Source organism: Corapipo altera, unplaced genomic scaffold (assembly GCF_003945725.1).
Source record: "Corapipo altera isolate COAL_440 unplaced genomic scaffold, ASM394572v1 0, whole genome shotgun sequence".
NCBI classification, from domain to species: domain Eukaryota; kingdom Metazoa; phylum Chordata; class Aves; order Passeriformes; family Pipridae; genus Corapipo; species Corapipo altera.
The window spans coordinates 45,559,828-45,579,269 of NW_020884872.1; positions in this window are offsets into that span (position 1 = coordinate 45,559,828).

A 19,442-nucleotide genomic window follows, 5' to 3' on the forward strand; every position below is an offset into this window, starting at 1 on the left:
GAGTTGCAGATGGATCTCTTTCCATTACACACAAGGGGGTCTCCTCTCAGCCCTTCGACTCCAGTCAAAGGTCTCTCTCCCCTGTGGACTACGATAACCAGGACAAAGGTTCACCTCACCACGTCATATCACGAAGTGCAGGAGTGTTTGTGACAGTCCCTTCCTCAGGGGATTTAAGCTCCCCCTGAGTCAGAACATTTAGGGCAGCTTTCGGTCTTTGCCCCAAGCGTCCTATCAGAGCTTCTTTACTCTGTCTCAAAACTACCCGTGTGGCAGCAGTGGTGGGGGATGGAGGACAAGGTCACTTCCTCCGCATTCCATCCGGACATCCCGGTCCAGCTTCCAGGATGTCTTGAGCTTCTCAGCTTCTCTCTCCAGTGCTGCTGCATTCCAAGACTCCTCTCAAGTAGGAGTCCACCCCCTCCTCCTAGGAGGGGTCTCAAAGGGGTTTTGGGTAAATTTAATTCAGTTCGTATCCCAAAACTGTCTTTGTTGAGCTTTCTCTGCTCTGTTGCCAGCTCTCTCTCTCCTTGTAGGATATATCTCTCTGCGTTCCTTAGCCTGGCTATGTGCCACATTGCTAGTTGCCAGCTATTTTCTTGTCTTTCAGCCATAGCTTTCCACTCAGCGCTGCCTCTGCCACCGCTTTTCTGTTTTCTGCTGCCCACTCACAGTGGAGAAAACTCCCTCAGCTTTCTAGCCACAGAACTCGGTCCAGTTTAACACTGTTTGGGAGTTTCTGCAACCTCAGATGGGGGCTGGGGGGGCCTTGGCCCCCCAGCGGGGCTCCTGGCCCCTCTCTCTCTCCTTGTGGTCTCAGAACATGACTACTAGTACTCCAACTACCTCATCATCCTTCTTTTCTGGTCTGGTGTGATATGTTTAAATTTTGCAGGGGTGCTGATTGAGTCAACATCAAGAGATACCACCCCCTCGGGGGTTACCATTTTTTTTAACTCCAGGGAGAAAACGACTTTTTTTTTCCCCATCACACCTAAGAATGATAATGTCACTGTATTGTTTTTTTACAGTGTAGAAGAAACACTGGATTCACATGCAAATCTCTTCCATCTCAGGAAGAAGATAGGTTTTTGAGGTAGGATTCAGCTGAAATAGGTACTAGGAGAACTAATCACTAGGAGACTGAAATCTAGGGTTTTTCTAAGTACTCACATTAACAGCACTGAAATCAAGCAGTAATTCACATACAAACTTGAAAGGATTAAAAACGAAAGATTAGAGAAAGAAAAATTTATGTCTCCTCCTTCACATACTGCTAAATTTTGCTCGATGTACTCAGATTTTTCTACTAATTACATGGATATAGGTTTTCACTGATTCTTGACAGTGCAAGCAACAAGTGTGATCCAAGGTCTTTGTCCAAACTCACAGTTCTCATCTCTGCTGTCCATACTGTGGATAGAGACAATGCAGAAAATCATGCCACCATGCTATTCCTGCACAGGAATAGCCTCATCAGCAAGGTGACCCAGTGTTGACTAAACACCTCAGCAGTTTTATTCTTACATCTTTATTTTACTCAAACTTTCAGAACCATAAGTACACAAGGCAAATATAGCTGAGTTCCAGGAGTGGTAATTGTTGTTATTAAACACAGAATGAAATTCCGTCACCAAAAAATGAAATAAAATAGAATAAAATAGGTGTTTGAAACCTTAAAGTTCAAAAGTACAGTATCAGCAGTTTACAAAAACCTACCCTGCTAACAGTTCCAAAATTTTTCTCTCCATTACAGGAAAATGGTAGTTGCATAAAATATTAATGAGATATGATTACCTTTTCAGGTCCATGGTCAGAATTCAATTTTCTATTGAGCCTAGACCACAGAGGTACATTCTACCACTCTCCACCTCACTCCTTCTTGACATATTTTCTGTTTCATTTTTACACATTAGCTGTCTCAAAGTGTTTTGTTCTGAAAATCTGCAGATTGGTGACTTGCTTTTGACTTGTAATGTCAAGTGTACTATAGTTTAATCTTTCTTATATCACTTCTCACCCATGCTAGGGCATAAAACACCTTCACGATTTTTTTGTGCAGCCCTATTATGGAAGGCAGGAACAGTTTTCATTTCCCATCTACTCTTAGCTTGATAGCCATACTCTGTCTGTTATAGAACAGCAACATGACCCTTCCTATTTCTTTGTAGATTTCATAGATTTCATCTTTTGGGGACAATATATTGAATGTGCTGATGTTCTGCTGACCACAGGTACAACAAAGCCAAAAGCAAGACATCATCCATTTCTGAGATCAACAATACCCATGTTGCTTTCTACCTTCTTCTTAGGATTTGCACTAAATGCATTGACTACTGCAGGGAAGGGAAGGGAAGTTTAAAAAAGGGAAGGCAAGACAAAATCATACAATCTCAGAAGTCTTTATTTACCTACAAATAAGGGATTTTTGTTTGTTTGTGGTCCTTTCTTCCTTCCTTCCTTCCTTCCCTCCTTCCCTCCCTCTTTCCTTCCTTCCTCTCTGTTTCTTACTTTATTTTATTTATTTTTTTTATTTGTGGCAAGGCAACTCCAAAGAATTAGAAAGGTTAAAAGTGTCAAGAATGCAAGAAATCAAACTTCTTTTCTGAAAAATAAATTATGAGGACTGCATTTTGAATAGATGTGAGATTCCCATTTCTTTGGAGAATAAACATCAATAAAATGGCAAACGAAGACAATTTCTTACTATCATATGTCTGTTGTATATCCTAATTTGCAAACATTAGATTTTGCATGTGCTTTGTTTTGGTTTTAATAAAAATTAAGGAAAAAAATTATGTTCTACCTTAGATTAACCAGGTTTTCATTATGAATTATAAGTATTTGGCTTGTATTTTGTAATTTTTTTTTGGTAATAATTCAAGGAAGTATTTAGTAAACTATTTTCATCTCCAAGCTCAGTTCTTATTTCCCATTGCTACTATAAGATCAGTATGCATGCATGAAAATAAAAAGAAAACTTTTTTTATTCTTAAACCTCATTGTTGATATTTTTATGGGTAAAAAAAAATATAATTCTGTCATAATACTCATAGTGCGAAGAAAATGAGTCAGAAACCTAGCTGCCATCTCTGAAGGACTAATACTGTATCTTTGTGTTGTATTCATGAATGTACTCCAAGACACCTCTTCTAAATGAGACTACAATAAAATTCACTTAATTTCACATTAGTCACAAAGATGCATTTATTTTCCTGAAGCAAGGACTTGTCATACATTCAGATGTTCCACTCCTTCCCCTAGAGAACACATATGTCACCTACATGCTGTCTCAGCCCACTGAGAGAATAATAATTTTTAATAAGACTGCTATAAAAAGACAGTTAATTTGCACTTGAAATGTTTTGTTATGAGAGCAATTATAAAGAACAACTATGATTACAGATATCAAAGCAAACAACCCTGAAAACAATTTAATTGTCTGGACAACACCATCAGAACATTACTAGGTAAACATGGTATATCAGTTGTTTACTGATGAGACAGAACACAATCAAAGCCAGTGACAATAGTAGTGGACCTGCTATAGAACCAAATGTTCTTTGACGAAAATAAAACTGACACATTTTAAGAAAAAATAAAGTTCACTTTCATTGTTATACCTTTCCTTGCACACTGAAATTCTCTCTTTTGTTCTAGAAAATATTGATATGTCAGGTATGGGAGATTATATCCCACTTGTGAAATAAAAAGTTGACTACATTGATTTTTTTCTGTACTCAGAACTGGATGGTTTATTTCATTATGTCTTCCACCAAAAGAAAGAGCACAAAGGCAAAATCTTCCTTTGACAAGTTGTAGATGAATATGGTTTTATATTTTGCATTATTGGTAATTATCACCAGAGACCTAAATGTAACAACCTTTGTCTAGAAGGAAACAGTTGGAAGTAAAGTAGAACATCATAAACTGTGCTTGCCTGTCAAACACAGATAGTAATGCCTGCCAACAGAGAATAAGAGTCTATTGAAAGAATGGTATTTTACTTAAATTTTGTGAATTCAGAACACTATATAATTACACAAATCTCCATAAAAGGTATAATTAGGACTTACTAAGATAGTATTTGTTTGGAAGGTCATTCACTAGATATGCTTATACCTACTGGAAAACATTTATATGGGCAAGATTTTGTCTGAGACACTTTCAAAGGCACTGAACTTTTCCCACTGAGGAAATGTAGGCTTATTTTAAAATAAACAGCCTACTAAATGCACATAATCTAGGCTCATTAGGAGTTCTTGGTTTGTATTCTACAAAGTGCCACTAATACCTTCTAGAAGAAGAAATACACTGTCTAAACCATAGTTCTCTGTCACCAGAGTGCAATTGTCTAAATCATAACAGATGTTTTTATGAATTCAGTAGCTGAAATAGATAGTTTACCTTAAGTTAGAAATGCTGAAGATTTATAATAGTGCATAATCTTTTAGATGAAATTGCCTCAGTTCTGTAAAATAACTCAGAAAGAAGGAATTTGTTATTTGTTAGTTAGATGTGCACTTCTCACACTACAAAACCCACACTGGATGTTTGGTGACATGAACTCATACTTGGTAAGATTTCTCTAGACGTCTACTTCTCGGAGTCATTTTGAAAACTGTTTCTGAAAGACTATATGAGACACTGTTATTCTACTAGTTCTTATTCTCTTGAAGGAGAATTTTTTTTTTCCTGGAATAAAAATAATTTTTACCATAAGAAATGAATGTTCCTGTATATTTCACCTTAACAAAACAGAGTGACCTTTTTCAGAAGCATTTTGAATACTTTCTCACTTTCTTACTCAGATGAAAACGTTTCCCTAGAAATGGTAGTACATCCCTTGTGACAGAAAATGTTACCACATTCCTTGAAGTATCTTGCTTAACAAATGCTAATCAAGTGACAGTCACCTTAAATGATACGTATTTCTCAGGGAAGTACATGGAACTTTGCTTGCTTACTTATCAACTGTAAGAAAATATTTGCAGACAACCATCTTTCAAAATGTCTGTCTTTGTCTACAGTGTGAAATCTTTCCTTTTACAGGGCATTTTAGTGTTTCAGAGCCTACAAAGGTGAAGAATTTTCTTTTTTATATACATTCTATGTATTTTTAGCACATAATGACTAACTAACATAATGCCTTTGCTATATGTTTTCCTGAACATGAAGATTATCTTTTTGCTTCCCAGATTTGGAAATGCATGTGTTATAGACCTTTAATTGGTGTTTTTTGAGTTAATCAAGAATGTCCACAGATTATTTAATTCTTACAGTAATTCATAAACCTGTTTCATGAGACCTGTGCCCTAACATATTTTAACACTGTTTTGCAACCACATAATTTGATAATTTGGGGTATTTTTCTAGTTCATTATAGAGGACATATAATTCATACGTTTTAAGTGCCAGAAAGATCTCTGTCAACCTTGAATTTCATTATATTATTAATTCATGTATGTTTGATTTTCTTCAATGCAGCCTTCTAGTCCATTGGCCTGTTCCACTTACAACTAGTAAATTTCTCCTGTACTTTCAAGCTTTTAATTCAGTTCTTTGTTCAGTGCTATAAATACTGCAGTTGGGCTAAAACTTTGTTGCTGTCCATGCTGTGCAAATTCTTCTTGCTCTTGTAAATGCTAAAAAAACACACTGTAATTCTCTCATCTTTTTCAAAACACTGGATACCTTGTTTTATAAAACAGTGCACACAGCCTTTGTTTTGTCTTGCTATTTGTATGTAATTCTGAACTCTGAAAACACCTTTCTGATTCTTTTTTCCTATAGTAATTTGGAATTATCATTATTGCTACAGGACTAGAGTATCAAAAACAGTACATATGCTTTAGTCCAGACTTCGTGACTTCTTTGGTTGGCAAATTCAATTTTAAGGGGGCAATTCTGGGTCTCTCATATGACTTTGAGAGTTTTGTTGCGTTATAATCTGATCTGCCATTTAAACTCCCAAATTCAATGAGACTCATGTTTCAGTCTTATGTCTGGGACAGATTGTTTTATGATTCATTTTTTGAAAAAGCATGACTTGATCACAAACAGTGATTGCTACAGTTCTGTAGCACTCAAATTCTAGCAATGTCTCCTGTGCCTGAATTAAATTAATATTTTGAAGGAAGAAAAGCCCAAATATAAATCCATAATAAACCATTGCAAAAATAACATTAACTTGTCTTCTTCCTGGTGCCACTGCTTGAAAATGCAGAATAAAATAGTCTGAACTTCCACTAGCTGTCCTTTCCATATGTAGAAGTTATTAAAAAGTTATTAACTGCTGAAGTTGTTTTCACAGAATCATTTTTGAACAGTAATCTCTCAGTGTCAAGGAATATAAAAGGAATTACTTCATTGTTTGGGATTTAGTTGATTCATTAACTGAGATTTATCTAAACTCATGTAACTAAAAGTTCCAAGTGGCTCCTTGTAAAAGTGCTTTACATTTGGAGTTCCTCAGTTTCCAGCTCATATTACTTGCTTATTTCTTACATATCCAAAGGATACTAACTATCCCAGCTGCTCCGCAACTCCAAGAATTCTGTCGCAATCACAGAGTTTTCAGTGCCATCACCTTTTCAATTCAAACATTTCTGATCAAACCTTTGGGAGTATCATGAACTAACACAGGTGAGAATTACCCCATCGATGTCCTTATCCTTTGCATCCAGAAGACTAGCATACATGTATGTGTTTACAGACAAAATCGAATGCTAATTAAACCTGAGTAAAAAATAAAAGTAAATGGTTCTGGTCAGAAGAAGGACATACACAAACTAATTATTGATTAATTTTAGTTTGGTACTATTTAGGATAATGTGAAACCAAAAATGTCATGTGACTTTTTTTTTTATTGAGCCTACATGCACCTGTCACAGCTCTTCAAAAGAATCTTCTTACTCCTCTGGCAAGCAAAATGAAATTCCTCCTAAGAGAAATATCTGCCTTTTCAAAGCTGTATATATCTTCTTTCTGTAAGTTTTCAAAAATAAGTTTGACTGCTAGAAATTTTTGTGATACCCAAAGTTTGGGTTTTTTTTAAAAAGTGTATTGTTTACTAAAGACTATTATCTAGTTTATGCCTCTAAAATGGATTGGGGAAAGACTGGGAAATGGAAATTTGAAACTCAGGTCTGGAAAATTAAAAGCCTTTGGATTAGGTCTGCACAGACTTTTGTTCTCCGTAAACTCCATGAGGTATCGATTAGTTTGAGATGATAACAAATGTAGCCATTTACCCAGCAGGTTAATGAACATCTTGCTGGGGGACTCTACAGCATTGTTGAACACCTGACTAATTTTCTACTGTCTTGTATAAGTCTGCAGGATATGGTCAGGAGAATCAAAGTGCAGGAAACAGCTAAGCAGATGCTCCAGCTGTAAGAAGTACCAAAACCATATTGGTTCAAATTGGTTAGTTGTAGAGCCCATCAGCGACAGTGGTAACACCTATGTGATAAAGTACTAAAAAGGGGAACAGTTACTGCAGGACAGCATTTGTAGCTGGAAAGAGGAGTGAGAATAGGTGAGAGAAGAAACTCTGCAGGCATCAAGGTCACTGAAGAAGGAGGGGAAGAAGGTGCTCCAGGACCGAAACAGAGATTCCCCTGCAACCCATGATGAAGATCATGGTGAGGCAGGCTGTGCCCCTGCAACCCATAGAGGTCCACGGAGGAGCAGAGATCCACCTGCAGACTGTGCAGGATCCCACACTAGAGCAAGGAGATGTCCAAAGGGGACTATGACCCCATGGGAAGCCTGCACTGGAACAGGTTCCTGGCATGACCTGTGGACTTGTGGTGAGAGAAGTATACAGCGGTGCAGGTTTGCTGACAGGACTTATGACCCCACAGGGGACCCACCACACACTGGAGCAGTCTGTTCCTGAAGGACTGTGGAAGAAACCTACACTGGGGCAGTCTGTGAAGAACTGCAGCCCATAGGAAGGACACCATTGGAGAACTTCATGGAGAACTATCTGCCATGGGAAGGACCCCATACTAAAGCTTGGGAAGAGTGTGAGTAGTCCTCCTCCTGAGGAGGGAGCAGAGGAAGAGACAGTAAACGAACAGTCCTCAATTCCCATTCCACGTCTCCCTGCAACACTTGGGAGAGAGAAGGTAGAGAAAACTGGAAGAGAAGTTGAGCCCAGGAAGAAAGAAGGAATGAAGGGAATTTAAGAGTTGGTTTTATCTCTCATTACCCTACTTTGATTTGATTGGTAATAGAATAAGCTAATTTTCCCAAGTCAAGTCAGTTTTGCCCATGATGGTAACTCTCTTCTTGTCCTTATCTTGTCCCATGAGCCCTTTGGTATATTTTCTCCCCTTTGCCCAGCTAAGGAGGGGAGTAATAAGGGGCAACTAGCATCCAGCCAGGGTCAACCCTCCATAATAATGTAGTTAGCCTACTCCTAAGCCTCTGGTAGAAATCAGGTCAAACTTGGATGCTAAGAAATTTTAAATGTCCAGGTTTTACAATGGCAAGCAGGTGAGTTGCTTAAAGGCGTAATTAGCATAGTAAAAGAAAAATGCACCAGACAAAAAAGCAAGTTCCAATACTGAATGAACTAAATGACTGAATTAACCTGCATATCTGATGTTTGAAAAAGTGTGAAATGAACATTACTTCTTACATGACTGATTTTTTAAATGCTGTTTTCTGCTGGACTTTGCATGGAATTAAGCTTTGATCTAGAGTACTGTACATAGAGAAATCATAATTTACAATGTGCATGCTGGATACTCTTATTTCTGAAGGTATTGAAACATGCTTGACTGTTATGCACAGTATTGTTGAGATCTTTTTAGGAGTCAAAAATGCTGAGGCAGCCCTCAAAACTCTGTATACTCTGAGATATTGCAACAGAAAAGGAATCTTATCAGTGTAGCTTTTTTTTGCAGCTTCTGTTACTGAGGGGTCTGCTAGATGTGACAAGATGCTGCTGTGAGGAAGCTTGTAGAGGTTCTGAAGCACAGCTGCTATTGGAGTACATAAGCAGTTATTGAGAGGATGCATGAGATGAAAACATTTGGGAAACTGAAAAAATGTCAGGATATAAGCTGAACTGAAAAGAAAAAAATAAAACTAGCTTGACATTTATATTTCTTTTAAGATACCAGGGACCAGGGAGAAATAAGTGAGCTAAATTACCTACTTGTCTGTAAACTGAGTCATAATTTTTGGAAATCTTTGGAATAACACATAAAAAAACATTATAATGATGAAGAAAATGTAAGAAAGCTTATTTCTGTTTACCAGTAAACTAAATTTAATATTTTTTGATTGTAATAAATGGTGTGGACAAAAGAAAAGAGAATCTTCAATGAATAAAAATATTAATAGATATGAAGCCAGATAAGGTTCTTGTTCCATAAAAAGGTATAGAGTTGATTTCATTCTGCAAAATCTTCAACAAACACAATCCTTTGAAGATAAAGACAAGCTGTTTTTTTCCACTGACCATGTAATAGAAAAAGATAATCTGCTGTGTCATAATACCATTATTTCTCCACACTATATCATATCTCTGAGCCTACACATCTTATGCCAACATGGTATGTGATACACACAGTTTACAGCTTTTTTACTGGATATCTTACTTTTATGGCATAAACTCCCATAGTTTACGACTGCAAATTAAATAATGGAATGCAGGGAAAGCTCCCCTGAATTAAGTGACTGGTCTCTGGAATTCATTTTGATTTTTTCACATTAACTGAAAAGGAGAGAAAAAAGTGTTTTAAAAAGTCTTGTAAATATTCAAAAATTCCTCTAACATTCCAACTTAAATTCCTGAACAAAGACATTAAGTTTTCAGCCAATCTGATACCAAATTCAGTCTCTGGAGTTCTGCAGTCTCAGATGGAACTTTAAGCTTGAAAGCTTTCTTCTTTCAACATCTTTCTCTGGTCTTAGACCTCAGATAAGGCCTACCTTTCCCATAATGTACTATGTGGTGTCCTAACCGGCAATCTCAGACTGAGGAAGTTCAGGCTGCTTTCTCTGGTGCACAGTCATCCGCAAGCCATAAATCTTTGATAGAAAGAAGAGTAGCAATTTAAAACATTTGATCTAGATGTCTTCAAGGCCTCATCAGATGTTATAGTTTTAACAGTGGCTCAAACAAACACAAAATATGTGCTTAGTTGCAACAAACCAAAATATATACATGTTTTTCTAAAACAGAAGTGAGGCTGAATTTTTGGAAGCTGTACTTTATATAACAGTTATTTCAACAGAAACCACTCCAGATTCCATTCTGAATTCTTTAAAGTACTAATCATCACCATATGACTGATACTTGATTACTTATTTAGTGTGAGGTATCTTCCCATCACACACATCACCAAATAAAGGAAAACAAATCCCATTTTTATAGTCCTAAGCAGAGAAAGCAATGGGTAGTCTTTGAGACAGAACATTTTGTCAGAGTGGTATCCCAGAAAGTTATATCTTATTTTAAAACAATAACAATTGCTTAGTAGTAAGTAATACATAACATGAACATGACTATTTTGTTCACAGATTTTCATAATGCTCTGTTAGTATAGTACAGCAGAATGCAACAAATGGGATCCTTTCATTTTTCTACATACTACAAGACCAGAGAATATTCACTAACATAATTTCAGACAAAAATATTGGGACTGGAGAAAAAAAATTGCATCTGTCTTCAGATATGTATATGCAAAAAGACCAGGAAAACCCACATATTCCTTGAGTCAAATTTTGACTCCTAAACAGAGGTATAGAGAAGAACTTGACTGTTGTATTGCTTTTGGCTTGGCCACTGACCTGCCATGAATTTTATAATCTCATTCTTCAATCATGTATTTTTAATTTAATTGAACACATTAATTTAGATATTTTCTGAAATTAGTAAAGAAAGGAGAAAAAGAAATCTAATAACAATACTACTGTTGTTATTAGGTTCAGAAATTCATATTACTATGAATAATAACGGCATTAAAAAATAGATGCTTTTTTTATGACTCACAGAAAAGCAGGATTTGCTTTCTAAAAAGTGTTAGACATGTTTTTAAGACAAGGTTGCAAAGCAAAGTTGAGCTATTCTAGGGCCAGACAGGATCACTGTGATTAAGGATATATGACAAAGTGACCCAAAGAACTCCCCTGAATAAAGTGTTTCACAAGGATTTCCACACAGAGTTAGAGATCAAACCCCCAAAACCTCAGGACATAAACCCTGTCATATTTCATTCAGTGGCACTCTTCCCCAGAAGACACTAAGATTCTTAGGGCCCAACTCCTTAGAACCATAGAATGGTTTGGTTTGGAAGGGACCTTAAAGATCATCTGTTTCCAATTCCCTGGCCATAGGCAGGAATGGCATCCACCAGATCAGATTGTTTCAGGCCCAATTCAACCTGGCCTTTAAACAGGTCTTGGGGATGGAGCATCCACAAGTTCTGTTCCAGTGCTTCACTACCCTCTGAGTAAAGAATTTATTCATAACACCTAGTATAAATCTCTTGTGTTTTAGTTTAAAACTGTTCCCCTTTTTCCTATCACTATCTGTCCTTGTAAAAAATCATTCTCCCTTGTTTTTATAAGCCCTATTTAGGTACTAAAAGATCAGTAGTTCATGAATTGTTAGGATATCAAAAGGGTAGAATTTAGGTATTACTATTATTATTAGAAAGCTATCGTACTGAAAATATTGATTATCACTGTTAGTCCTAATTCTCTGATTCTATGAGGAATTTACCATCTTTCTTTTTTAGTGTCTAACCACAACATGTCATCTTCACAGAACTACATCAGCATTAATGCATTGGCGTAGTGCTCTATAAAAGAATGAAGGAAGTCTGCACAGTGCAGATCTTATTGCTTCATGTGCCTCTGAGCACATGCAGAGCAGCTGGTAAAAGCAAGTGGGAACACAGAGATCATCTCCTTCGCTGGCTCAGGAAATCAAAGTCTGGATTAGCTTCCTGTTGGATTTGATCAAAATCCAGAAATGAACCATTAAACCTTCTTTTCACCCTCATCACTAGCTGTAGGCTAGTCACAATGTGCCTGTCTGTTTCTGTAGAGAAGTGCAGATCTAGTGACAAGACCTTATCAAGACACAGTAACACACACTGACAGAATCAGGCTCCATATGTAATGTAGCATTAGTTGACTTTTTCTTTCTAAAAACATGGTGAATGTCAATCTCTGTTTGAAGGAATAATTTATGACTTAAAAGAATAGCTAAGGATACAGACAACAAACTATCAATTTATACTCTATAGGTAGGTAAGATGAATCTGATGCTGGTGATTTTTGTAAAATATGGATACTCCTCAGGGAAAAGGGAATGTTATGATCTCTAGTTTATCTGGTAAATTTTTAGGTCATTTTTACACAGTGGACTTGCTTTAACAGGAGTACTAGAAACTGATCCAGAAACATTCCTAAAATGAACAGGCAGCCATTGCTTGACAAGAGAAGTAGCAGTAGATGCTGGATTTTGATTTTCCATGCAGGATGATACCTTAGCTCCATAAAAGAGAGTATTTGACAACATGTTAAAGGGTAAATTTCACTCATTTCTGAAGAAGAAAGGCAGAGGCACTTGTAACTGGAGTGCAATTCCAGTCTCTGCAGTCAACGTTTTTGTCTAGATCTAAGAATCCATACCAGTATCACATTAGCGTGGGTTCAAAGGCAGCTCATATCTTTTTATATCGTTTCATATCTTTTTTTTTTTGTATGGAGACCCTGGGCAAATAATGTCCCTATATCATGACACGTGTTTCAAATCACATTTTGATACTGAATGTCTAGTAAGTCTTTAAAATATTGAATATCAATCGCGTCAATAGCATCTTTCTCAAAGGGCACATCATGGAGCAGACACACGAGTGTGTATGTGTAATCCTTCAACAATGAAACCAGCATCATTTAGATTTTAGTTCTCATCAACCTAGACATTCAACCAGTTTTTAATGAACCTGTGTTAATTAGTCATTAATAAATAAGTTAATAAATTACATCAAATATCATCAGTTGCATTATCACGCTTGGGACCAGGATCAGTATGAATGGCCTGTAATTCTTCAAGTCACCTCACTTACCTTTTATATATAATTAACTTGGTCCTTGGTAAAGTGTTATAAAACTTTATCTAAAACCTATATCTTTATATATGTCTTTATAAACCTATATCTCTATAAACCTATACTTTATCTAAAACCTAATACCTGATAAGTTTCAGAAGTCTGAGTTTAGTAGTCAGTATTTTATATCTTTCTGGCTGATGTGACCATGAAACATATGCTGTCAACATAAAAAATATATTTGCAAGGGTTTTTCTCCAGATGTAGATCAAAATAGCAGAACACTTCTACCCAGGTTTGATTATTGGTGCTAGCAGTTCAACAGGTGTCACATTTCTATAAAAAGAGAAGACAAGTGATACAGTTAAAATAAATATATGCTTTGGAGAGCGGCAATTTTTCTCAGATCCAGTGGATGAAAAGTCTAATGGAAGAGGAAACAGGAGCTAATCTATAACACTGCATTTTAAAACAAAAATTACTACCTTAATTACCCTATTATATATTAAAGAGGAAAAAGGGCACTATTCCTTTATCCTCCTTAGTAACGTAATGAATCCTAGAAGGTAAAAAAATGCCTTCTTTATTTGAGAGGAAACACCTCCCTCTTCTGGGATTTTCAGTGAAGTGCCTGGCAATTAAGATTCTGTATGCTGCATGAAGCATTGTTTAGTCCTCTGTGCACATATCATATAGGAAAGCTGGCCATTAATTCTTTTAAATCTAGTGTGTCATTAGCTTGAGGAAGTATAGAAAGATGCTTTCTTCTTATTATTCTCCTTGATATTTTTTATGTCCCAAGAACCTAATTGTCCTTTTCACAAAGCTAATCACAAACTGCAAAAGCAAGGCAAAAGGAACATATGTTTTTAGGATTCTTCAGTTATTAATGGCACATTATTAGCTTACTGCAAAATCCTATGCCATTTGTCTTAAATTATTAATCAGTTTAAGACAAAATGAAAAGGCACCATCTCTGTATCAGACAGTTGCATGTACTGTGTTAAATGGCTGGCCAATTTTCATGAATTATTAATAAACACAGTAATTTAGCTGAAAGAAATTTCATTTCATTAATGTCTAAAGGATTAATAGTTACAGTCTGGCAACCAGTTTCCCCCTCTCTGTGAAGCAAGTATTCCCAAATTGTACCTACTGACAGCAGGTACATTTTTCAAATCATAGGTACATATTTCTAGTACAATACTCACCAAGTATAAACTGTTTCTTAAACTTATCAGCAACTGCCACAGAAAACACTATGCTATTATAAATGTTGTTGAAAATCAAATCATCACAGGTGTAATGGTACCACGTTATTGGAAACTACTTGTGACTATCTTAATAGGAAGTGGTCCTAAAATGAACAGGGGCACAGACTTTATCTAGATTGTTAGTTCCAACAATCATAATTTAAGGGAGTAATATCTTCTTGCTGTGAAGCTTCCAAGATTTATGAAAAAAGGTATTGTGAACAGTTCTCAAGTATATCCTGTAGTCATTTTTGTACAAAACACTGTAGAATCTATTATAAATACAAGAAGGGCAATTGTGTCTAACTCTAAATATTCCTACTTATCTGTAAGCACAGAAATATGTGTATATTTATGCATGGAAACACAAAAAACACAGTCTGTAAGAAAGTATTTTTCGTGTCTCTACAGATATATGAACATTACCAGTATAATGGAAAAAGTTTCATTGGGGAAGTTGATGTATGTGAATTCATAGCATGTGCACACAGACTATCAACTGAACTCATATGCATACCAGATTCATCTTTTAAAGAAAGTAATTTATGATCTATGTGTCATGTAAATGCTTACATTATTTTGTTTCATTATTTTAATAAAGGGTAATGAATTTTGTAGCAAAACCAAGCATGAAATATATTTAAGATATTATAAATCTCTTTTTCTCATTAACTAACTTAAAAGGAATATAATGAAGAATATAGGAAAAGCTTATGATTTTCGCAAATAGTTCTGCTCATGATTATATATTATTATTTACAAAAATTAGGGACAATAGTCACTACAAATCAGAGGTTTGGGTAGGGTTACTTTTTATAAGCTATGATCTCATAACAAGAGAAAAGCTGGTATTTCCGAAGACAGTAACCAAGCTGGTATGATTTATCAGTGCACATATATTAGACCAGCTAAACTACACTTAAACAAAAGTTACTTGATTTCAAGAATTCCAGAGAAATCTTTTTAATCACTGAAGTAATGTTCTCAGCTCTTCTAACTAACACTGTCTTCTCTGGACTATCTCAGTATGGATTTTAAAAGCCTAAATATTTCTCTGTCACTTTTGAATCAACAATCTACTTCATCTTTCTCTGACCGCAGGATATATTTAAAATCCACCTCTGAATCTTGGAATAAATTTTGTCCCTTGTGAACCCTGTAAAACTTCAAAGTAGTTGTACCTTTTTGTTATACATAATTATATACATGCATAATACATACTTATAGCTCTTTTGTAAAGATTACTGCAGTCTTACCTGCATTATATTACTTACACCCAACCTATAGCTTGTCAGTTCATAGACTACAAGTAAATGTATACAATTTATAGGAGAGAATTAAAAGAAGAGAAAGAGCTTCAGAATCTCTATGCCAACAATAAAAAGGATTCAAGTACTTTGTATGATAACTGTTCAAATGATCAAAACACTAACTACTTTTCTTTCTTTTTTTTTTTATTTTTTGATTTTACAAAGTATTCACAGAATGGTTGAAGTTCAACAGGACGTTCAAACCTCCTGCTTAAGCAGACTGTCTAAAGCAGTGTCCAGTTGGATTTTAATATCTCCTAGAATGAATATTCCATAACTTCTCCGGGCAATCTGTGCCAGTGTTCAGTCACACTCACAGTAAAAGTATTTCCTAATGTTTAGAGGGAGCCTCCTGTGTTTCAGTGTGTGCCACATTGCCTCTGATCCTGTCACTGGGCACCACTGAGGAGAGTCCGGTTCTGTCTTCTTTACAGCCTCCCTTCAGGTATTTATACACATTGATGAGATCCCTCCTGAATTTTATCTTCTCCAGATTGAATTGCTCTCTCACGAGTGATGCCCCAGTCCCTTAATCATCTTTGTGTCGCTTTGCTGGAGTCTCTCCAGTATGTCCATCTCTCTCTGGTACCGAGGAGCTCAGAACTGGTCACAAGACTCCAGATGTGACTTCACCAGTGCTGAGAGAACAGGAAGGATCACTTTCCTTGACCTGCTGGTAACAATTCTAATACAGCCTAAGACACCACTTAATATTTTTTTACAAGGTCATGATGCTGGTTCATGTTCAGCTTAGTATCCACCAGGACCCCCAGGCTCTTTTCTGCAAAATTGCTTATGCTGGGTCCAATAAGTTAGAATATTGGTACATGAGGTTACTCCTCTCTAGGCACAATAGTTTGTAATTCTCCTTGTTAAACTTCATGAGATTGCTGTCAGACCCTCCCTCCAGTTTGTTGAGGTCTCTCAGGATGGCAGCACAAGGATCTATCAGCCACTCCTCTCAGTTTTGTGTCATCTGCAGAATTCCTGAAAGCACACTCTGCCCCATTATCCAGATCATTAATGAAGACATTAAACAGAATTGGACCTATTACGCAACACTGGCATATACCACTAGTTACTGGCCTCCAGATAGATTTTGAACCACTGATTATCACCCTCTGGACATACCCCATCAGGCAGTTTTCCATCCACTTCACTATCTTCTCATTCATCCTATAAGTAATCAACTTGAATGTAGCATTGAGGGTATGTTACTGGCGGCAGTATCTGTTCTGACAGCAGCAATAACAACAATAATACTAATAATAATGTGTCCTAGTTTCAGCCAGAACGGGGGGGGGGCAAAGCCTGGAGCTATGTGGGCGTGTCTAGGTTGTTATTCAATACCCATGTCATCACTGGGGGACAGAAGTAAGGGACTCTCACTTCCGTGAGGAAGGGAACGTGGCTTCAGGTGGAAGAAAAGGGGGACACACGGATCCTCTGCCACCATTTCTGTTCTTTCTTTTCTGAGGGAGCAAACGGCAAATGTGGGGGTGGGGTGCTGCCAGTCCGATCAGAGGGTTTGTCTGTCACTGGTTTTTTGTTTTCTTGGGTTTAGGGAAGGATCATGGGTGCAGAGGGATCCACTGAGCCATTTTGTCTTTGTCCAGGAGCTGTGTGGCACCAGTGGTTACATCACATTTGTTAGACTCCATGAGCATTTTGCCTGTAATCACCCGCTTTTTGTATATTTTTGATATTAACTTCTTGCTGTTGCTGTTACTCTTACTCATCTCACTGCTTTTCCAGTAAGCTGTCCTTATCTCAACCTGGGACCTCTTCCTTCTTGTCTCTTTCTCACTGGAGGAGACTGGGGGAAAGTGAGCAATTTCATGGAGCTTAATTTCCATCTGTGTTTAAACCAGAGCATAATGTTATTTCTTTACCTAAACTGCTAACATTCAACTTTGGGATTTCAAAATGTTTTCAAGGGAAATCCAAATATCATTTCCCAGGGCATCCTGAATTTTGTGAAAGGACCAGATTTACATGGCAAGTACAAAACTGGTCATTGCAAAAAGCCAGTGTGGTCTCAGCCATAATTTTACTTAAATCCCTGGGATTCACTGTGGACTAATAAACATAAAAAAAAATCTGGCATGAAAAACCTCCAAGCTACTAGTCAGCTTCACATGTGCCCATCAATGACTGCTTGGGAATGCAGGAACAACTGAATTTGGTGAAACTTCTTTGTCCCCAATAACTACAGTCATGATCTGTTTAAAAGCAAGCAGGAACAAACCTCATGCATTTGAAGAGCCAAGGATAGTTTTGGCCTAACTGAAATTGATATCTAGCCAAATGCTTTTATTGTTAATGTTGTTATTATTACACATGTATTATTAAAATAGTAAGTTACTTAGGCTCAAATAAACACAGATAACCTACTTATTACTATTCTGAAAAGTGATTTGTAAAGAAAAGTGACTGTCACCAATCCCTCCTCTCTGGCACTATGCATCTTTGCTGATGTGCCTTGCGTGCCCAGTCCAGTGATGCCAATTCCCCTCAGACCAGAGCAGTGGATGTTGCAAAGAGGGTCAGCATAAGTTGATCCCTATGGGACACAGTGAGCGTGACATCCTTGGCCCAGGCACCCAGCTGGCATGTTGGTTTTGTGTTTCTACACTCCACTGTCTACACTGAAATGAGGATGGTCTCATAACTGCTGCCTTGTCATTTCCACAATAGAAATTGCAACATCACCACAGAGAACACTGAAAAAAAGAGCTCCTGTTTTGGTTCTGTGTCAAAACCTGGATCTGTCTGTTTCCTTGGGATTTATGAGGAAGAAGACTTTCCCTTAGTTTTACTTGAAGCAGCATTGACCCCATCTTAATATAGTTTATCCTAATACAAGATAAGAAATAAATCTTTTATGCAGTATGATTTATAACAATGTAATTAGTGCAAGACTTATTTTTTTCCAAAATAGTTCAGTGTTTTATAACTAAAAAAATAAAATTAGAATGTTACTTGTATTCACAATAGACAAGCAAAAAATGAACCAGAAAAGGCCAGGGAGTTTAAATTGTTTGTTCGTTATGGATCAAGGTGCTATTTTGAGGTGTGATTGTGTTTTCACACTCTGAAGTGAGCTTTATTCTAGTTTAACAGATGATATTTAAGCAGTCTTTGCAGGACCCCTAGTGGAGAGACTTCTCTACAAAGCATTATTTGCATGAGGAAACTATCAATTTGCAATAATAATACCTGGGTTCAGCTGATCCACTGTTGTTTTTTTTTTCCCCTTGTCAATCTTAAAGATCAGATTTACGCACCTATTAAGATTTTCTGAATTATAAGTAAAGGAAATTGACATATTTGCTTTGGCAAGTGATCTGTGCATCATACATGAATCAAATTCTGCTTATAAAAGTCTAGTGGAAGCCCATTTGAAGACTATAGAATTAGAGGCACAATAAACTGCATAACAGAGCACAAATTGTACTGATTTTTGAAGCATTAGTTCAAAAAGGGAAGCTTTTGGGATTTTTTTTCAAGCTAATGAAAAGTACTTATCCAACATAGTACGTCTGTGAGAGTAAGTCCAGTACAGTAAGACATTTTAGTATTGCAAAGAAATAAAATCCTGAACTGTATTTGATGTGAGGGTGGTGAGGCATCCTTTACTAAGGGGGTAGTGAGGCCCTGGAACAGGTTGCCCAGGGAAATTGTGGATGCCCCAACCCTGACAGTGTTCAAGGCAAGGTTTGACAAGGCTTTGATCATCCTAGTCTAGAGGAAGGTGTTCCTGACCATGACACAGGGATTGGAACTAGATGGTCTTC